Source organism: Quercus lobata, chromosome 5 (genome assembly GCF_001633185.2).
Source record: "Quercus lobata isolate SW786 chromosome 5, ValleyOak3.0 Primary Assembly, whole genome shotgun sequence".
In the NCBI taxonomy this organism is placed as follows: Eukaryota; Viridiplantae; Streptophyta; class Magnoliopsida; order Fagales; family Fagaceae; genus Quercus; species Quercus lobata.
Genome location: NC_044908.1, coordinates 76,667,117 through 76,674,656, shown reverse-complemented (window position 1 = coordinate 76,674,656; position 7,540 = coordinate 76,667,117). Strand labels below are relative to the sequence as shown.

The following is a 7,540-nucleotide window of genomic DNA, read 5'->3' as shown; positions in this document are numbered from 1 at the left end:
CACCTGTTGATTGTGCAGGTCATTACTCGAGTGCTTGTCTCATCAGTCACCTTCCCAAACCTTTTATGAGTTGCAGTAACTATGGCCATACTGTTTAGGGGTCTTTTCCTTATTAATGCAGCCAAAATATTAGTTGGACACATTCAATGTGGAGGTGACAGCTTCTTCTTGAACTGTTCCTACACTATACCCCTGTGTGTGTCTTACTGTACTCATCATTTCTTCTAGGAGTGCTCTAAGAGGCTGTCTTTGATGGCGCACTGTTCTTTCCTTCTAGATTTTGGAATGTCGAGGATAGAATCGTCCTCGGCAACATCTCTAGGCCATTTGGACTTTCATTGTACGTCCTCGGACATTTTTCTCTCCTCAGCGTGGGCCTTGGGCCTAGTACAAAGTGGGCCAGAGTCGCTAAGTTCTTTGGCCCCACACTTCTCATTTTGGATTTTACTATTAAGAATTTGCAACCTCAATATTTATGAAAAAAAAAATTGATTTTTAAAAAAAAAATAAATAAATTAAATTGCTACATGACATGTACAGACAAACTTATCTCTCAATTAAAATAAAAGAAAATTTTATTCAACAAACAAATATTTCTAACAAACATTGCTAATTAAACTGAAACAGTCGAAAACAAAATTAAAATGATCATACACAGCTATTTTATTAAAAGTGTATTGGGTTGCGCCACCTTGAAAAATGGGTCGAGTATACGTACCAAGGATTTTATTTTCTTTGGATACAACAAAATCAATCAATAAGTTGCCAGTTAAACGATTGGCGTATATATGCCTTCTCAATTGTAGCTTCTTTAAACCACTAACGAGGATATAGCTCAGTAATTGGAGCCTCATTGGTTGAATGTTGGACATAGTTGCCTCTGGAATGATTTGACCTGGTCACCTCCAAATTATGGTCTAATTCAATATTACTATGCATAAAGAATGCAGGTTGTGATGGCACTGGAAGAGTGATAGGGTAGCTATTAAGCATAAGAACAATCATAGTCATAGTTCGTCTATTAATTACACTTTCTTGAACGCATAGTAAACCAATGTGGATGCATCTCATTATTTTAGTTATCGAGCTATGTCGCAATGTCGGATCTATAATATGTGAAGCAGTTCCCTCCGTCCAATTTTTCCATACCTGGCAAGATATAATTAATGGGCAAGAATGATATTAGAAAACAAATATTTCATGAGAAAATCGTACTTTTCTTCCCCTAACTATGGTGAAGCTGCAATGTCCCTCCTAAAATACAAACTAAAAAAATTTATTTAACTGAACTAGTGGTAATAAGTATAGTACCACTTGTGATTAGGATTTCTATCAATATTGTTAACCAAAAATTCAAACTTCTATTAAATACTTAACAAAATTTGGCTTTTCCATCAAATTTGGTAGAATTTCTAACAAAAAGGGGCAAAGGAGAAACATTGCTCGGCTTTAAAATTAGAGGAAATATTATAACTACACCATATGCAAGAGGGAGAAACATACTTAATCGCTATTTTCATTTTTCCAATTTCACCAGTATGTAGTATGTACACAAGTGCTACACTCACAAGAAAGGGGAAATGTGCTCAAATTGATTTTACTTATGTAGCTTAGAAGATCTTCCACATTCTCTCCATTTCAAAAGAAATTGTTCCTCTGTCCATTCACTATCTCCAATTCTAACACACCAAAACTAAAGACATCGGACTTCATTGAAAACTAACCATGCATTACATATTTTGGAGTCATATATTCACTGCATAGTGGACATTAATAATATTAGTTTGATTATATTTCTTGAAAATAAACATTAACTGTCCCCACTCAAGATACTTACTAAGTCCCCACAATTTTACTTGTATTTGCTTGAGTTTGATCCAGTAAAAACAATTTTGCCATGTCAAAATCTGAAATCTTAGGATTCATCTCTACATCTAAAAGTATGTTGCTAGCTTTAAGATCACGATGAATAATTCAAAACCACGAATCTCCATGACGGTAGAGAAGTCCTTGAGCAATGTCTCCTATAATTTTGTAACGTTTTTTCCAATTCACATGTACACGCTTGATAGGGTCTATGTAACAAATCAAGCATTTGATTTGATTAATTAAATATGTCGAGATATTTTTTGATAAGACATGTAACCCAAAAGAAAATTTATGAACACGGCTTGATAAAGAGAGATGCGTACATACCAAAAAGGAGGTAATCAAGGCTTGTATTTGGCACAAACTCGTATATCAAAAGCCTTTCATTCTTTTTTATGCAAAACCCTAAGAGTTTGACTAAATTATGATGCGGATGTTTGGCAACCAATAGGAACTCATTCTTAAATTATAGATTTCCTTGTCCAGAATTTGTTGATAGGAATCCAAATCTTCTGTTCCACTTTTTTTGCTCCACTCTATACTTTACCAATAAAAATATGCCACGTGTTCACCCAATTAATTAAATACTATCATTATTAACTTATAAATACTACCGTTATTAATTAATAGTAGTGAACACGTAGCACGTTTTTATTGACGGAGTATAGAGTGGAGCAAGAAAAGTGAGACAGAAGATTTGGACTCTATTGATAGGCTTTTAACTGCAATAACTTGGCCATTATAGAACATACCCTGAAGATATATAAGAATAAAGTTCTTATCAATGTTAGAGAATTTGAAGATTTTTTATGGATGAATGATACAATTCTCCACAATATTATACCATACAATTACCTTGTCCAAGCTTATTTGCTTCAAAAAAGTCATCTGACGCATCTCTAATAGTGCCAAAGTCGAATTGCAAGGATTCCACGCTTCCCATTTCATTATCGATATCTTTATATGAGGAACATATAATTAAATACTTGCATTAATGATTAATCAATCAAGTTCAATATTTAAAGAAGAGTGCTACTAGTCAAAATACGTATGAAAACAGTGCTAATGACAGAAATAGGCTTTGATAAAAAAAAAATTTAAAAAAAAAATTATGGAAGTAACTTCTTCATAAAAATTTGATTCAACTTTATATAGAGTTATTTTCCTAATTGTGATTCGTCGTTCAAATGAAGAGGTCATGGCAATCCTAGACTCAAAGGATCCAATCCCCTCTCTGTGTTGAAACAGTGTAAACTTAATTAAGCAGCGCTAGCAAGGAGGGCAGTATTGTTGGCACAGGAAATTGGAGTGTGTAAGTCGAATTTGAAGGTGATTCTGAGGAATGGGCACACTATTGCTTTGAGGCTCATGAGTTAAGCAAACTAGTGAGTGGTCAACAATTGGAGAGAATGGTTAAAGTGGGACTCTGGTGCATTCTTGATGATTCATCTCTTCATCCTTCGATAAAAAATGTTCTACTAATGCAGGAAGGGACTGTAGATATCCCAGTCCCTCCAAGTCTGACTTCTCTTCTTAGTACTATATAAAACTTTTTTCTTTTTTTTTTGGGTGTATAAGAAAAGTGATTGAGGGGACTTGAGCTGGATATGTCCCTCCATTAGACAAGGAAGTATATGTATTTAGTTAGTCTTAGGGTCCGTTTGGTTGGAAGAGTGAAAAAGTGGACGGATAGAAAGATTTGGTTTTCCCTCATGTGTGTTTGTTTGGAGGGATAGAAAAATGGGAGGATGGAAAACTTTTTTGTTTGGTTAAAAAGAAAAAGGGGAGGATGGAAAATGTAGTTTATATAAATTGACTATTATGTCTTTATTATATAACATATAAGAAATAGAGTGAGGGTTAGGTGAGTGCAATAAAGTGAGGGTATTTGTGTAAATTACATTATTCACTATCTTAAATATCTTTTTCTCCCCATTTTCCTCCCAAATTGGGAGGATAAAAAAATGTAGGCCTGGAGGGATTATTTTCCTCTCCATTTTCTATCTCTTTTGTTTTTTCTTCTGAACTAAACGGTGGAAAATGTCATTTTTCACTCTAATTTCCTTTTCCTATTTTCCATCCTCATTATTTTCACCCCAACCAAACATATCCTAAGGCCATTGGCAAAATGTGTTTGTAGTTGTATCCCTTTCAAAACCCAAATATGGGACGATTTGGAAGAATAATTTGCACAATAGTGTTGCTAAATTTCTTTCGAGCTACACTCCCACAATATAATTGGATATCAGACCATCTGTACTTTAAATGCTAAATCTTTGTATATGCCCAATTGCCTTGGCTTGATGACCCAGCTTAATTATGGGGCTCGAACTAGGGAATGACTCCACAGTTCACCCAGTTCCATTGTGATGGGAAAAAAATATCGCTAAAAAGATAAAATCAATTGCTTGTTTTTTCTCCCTTAAGACAAGCGGGAGGGCCAAAGGGGGTATTTGAACCCAAATTCTATTTATGGGAGAGACTGGCCTGTGGCACTGAGTCACAAAACTACTTTTTGTTAATTAAAAAGTATTTGCATTCTCTGGATTTTGTTAATGGCCTACTTGGATATAGGAAGCAATGGTGCTTTTTCTATATCAAATAGAACTACATAGACTAAACTTGTTTGCACTTCTCTTTCGGAGTAAAAGAAAAGAGGATCAAGAATCAACAAGGCTGGAACCAACAATGACTCCTAAATTAGCATAATTGAAGGATCCATTAAAATAAAAACCTAAAAAATGTTATTAGAGTGGGAAAAAAAATTAAAATACTTTTTAAAATGTGAAGTAAAGGATATGTTAGGAACAAGAAAAAATATCTAAAAATTTATGGAGTGGTGTGAGTTTAGTGTTGGTATGTGTCTTGTGATGACAAGCATGTGTGATATTTTGAAGTTTAGGTCTAGTTTTTATTTTTTATTTTTTTCTAGAATAATAAATATTTTTAACATACACACACATGGGAAGAGGGAAAAAGGTCTTAAAAAAACTTAGTTTAGGTCTAGTTGGTTACAATGCAAAGCGATGTCAAGGAGGAAACAAGAAAAAAAAAAGCAATATGGAAAAGAAAAAGAAAATGAAATAGGTCTACAGGATTGAAGTGACTTGTGTGAATGCTAGCGCATTGATACTATGTATTTCGAACAGTGACAGCTCTAGAAATATTTTTCACATTGGTCATTAAGAAACTTGAATTAAAAAAATTTAATAAATAAAAAAACTTGAATATATTGACACAAAAAAAAAAAAAAAAAAAACAGTCGCAAATACATGAAGTTTTAAAATTTTCCTTTTCGAGTTTTCATATTTTGAAATTTTTGTATGATAGCTTCATTATAAATGTTATCAGTTACATCTTTTTTAATATATACAATTAAGTAATCATCAAAATACTGATCTCCCTTTCAATTGCCAACATTTTGCCTAAATAAGTAACAATATAAACAAAATGCATCATTCTTTTTTATGATATGTTCCAACCAATATTTTGGATTCTTTAAACTAATTAGGATTAAATCAATGTAATGTTCCACTAATTTCTTTTTTAGGAAAATCATGGCTAAAAGGTTGGCAAGAACATCTTTGTTAATATGCTCTCTCTTTTTCTGCTGATCATTAGGATGAAAATATGAGACCTTTTCTTGTAGCCTAGAAGATAAATTTGTCATAAAAGTGATATCCTTATAAGAATTTTATCTGTAGTGCTAACAAAAGAATAAATGGTAAACTATAAGTTCATTCAATATATTCAACTTAGGTATTAAACTATTAAATTAATCATGTTTAACAAAGTATTGAGACATTATTTTAGTGCATATGCATGTATACAAGATATATTACATAAATCCAATAAATTTAGCTAAAATTTAAAGCAAGCACTAATTGACTAGCTATTGGAAAATATGTATTTTTTTATTATTAAAAAATAGTAGTTTTATTATATGCCTTTAGAAAACACAATTTAAAATATCACAATTAAACATTCTATTTGGGCTTTTAGGCTAATCTGTTTGTTTAGACAATTTTTAGAAATTCTACGTTCGAACCAGTTTTACAACAAATCCTAGTTGGCAATTGTTATTATTCTAATTTACATATCACTAATTTTTTTTTTAATTATTCACTAGTAGTAATCTGCTACTTAAAATTTGTTGTGAAAGTATTGTGGAAATGCTATAAATATAGCATTTTTTGACAATTTTTTGGTTCAATCTTCAATGGACCAAAATTTTGAGGAGGTCAAAATTTATTTTTAATGAAAAATTTTTATTTAGGATGTTCATTTTTTTTTTTTGGTAGGGTGGTCAACAACCCATATTAATTTAAATTCATTTTTTAAGGTTTAAGTTTTTCTTTTCAAATTTCAAGGTGGTCCCGTGACCACCTTGAATTATGCATAGCGATACTTGGTATGTAGAAATTTGTAATAGAGTGATAGAGAAGAGAGAAAAGTCTTGAGTAATTTGGTCACTTGGTCTACATTGTCAGAGCAAGAACTCAAAGGGATAACATTTTAGGAAAACTCTTAATTTATATTGTAGACTAAAATGTTTAAAACATTGTACACATTTATTTAGTTTACAATGTATGATTTATATTTTTAGTGCAATATAGAGGGGTGATTTTACGTAGTACTTAGAGGGGTGATTTTTTTTTTTTTTTTGGTAAAATAGAGGGTGATATTGATACATTAGAATAGTATCCCATTTTTACAAGGGGAATTACATACACAACCCAATCACAATCCCACAATTTCTTGATTTATTCCATCCCTATGATTTCCTTTAATAATCAATAATTTGATTTGGTCTTGATAATATGGAAAGTGTATACTTGTTTTTACTTTTCTTCTTTTCTATTTCTTTGTTTATACTCCTCAAATGGGTTGTGTCCAACTGAATCCCATTCTCAAGTGATTTTAAGTCTAAAATGAAAAACGAAGCCGACAATGTTGAATTCGAATAGTTGTTTACGTAGTCTTATATATCCTTATCATGACAGCAGTGTTGCTACTTGCGAGAGTTAGCCCGTATGGTGGTTCGGATTGACTTTGAAATTAAATCAACCGTGTTGCTAGGGCTAACATGTATAGTCCTATGGAAGACTCATAATTCATTAGCAGACAAGTGGAGAGACTTTTTAGTCAACAAAGAAAGGGACTTTAAGTGCTCATCCAAATGGGTTGTGTCCAACAGAATCCCATTCTCAAGTGATTTTAAGTCTAAAATGAAACAACGAAGCCGACAATGTTGAATTCGAATAGTTGTTTACGTAGTCTTATATATCCTTATCATGACAGCAGTGTTGCTACTTGCGAGTTAGCCCGTATGGTGGTTCGGATTGACTTTGAAATTAAATCAACCGTGTTGCTGGGGCTAACATGTATAGTCCTATGGAAGACTCATAACTCATTAGCAGACAAGTGGAGAGACTTTTTCGTCAACAAAGAAAGGGACTTTAAGTGCTCATCCAAAAAAAAAAGAAAAAAAAGATAGGAGACTTATATGAATAATTCTTTCACTACTATGCATATTTTTTTTAACCACGTTGTGGGGCTAACATGTATAGTCCTATCGAAGACTCATAATTCATTGGCAGACAAATGGAGATTGGAGAGACTTTTTAGTCTACAAAGAAAGGGACTTTAAGCGCTCATCCAATTCAAAAGA

At 32.5% G+C, this 7,540-nt stretch overlaps 1 pseudogene; it reads right to left on the bottom strand.

Moving 5' to 3' along the window:
- Positions 1–1,638: 1,638 nt before the first annotated feature.
- Positions 1,639–2,817, bottom strand: LOC115991160 (annotated as a pseudogene).
- Positions 2,818–7,540: the final 4,723 nt, after the last annotated feature.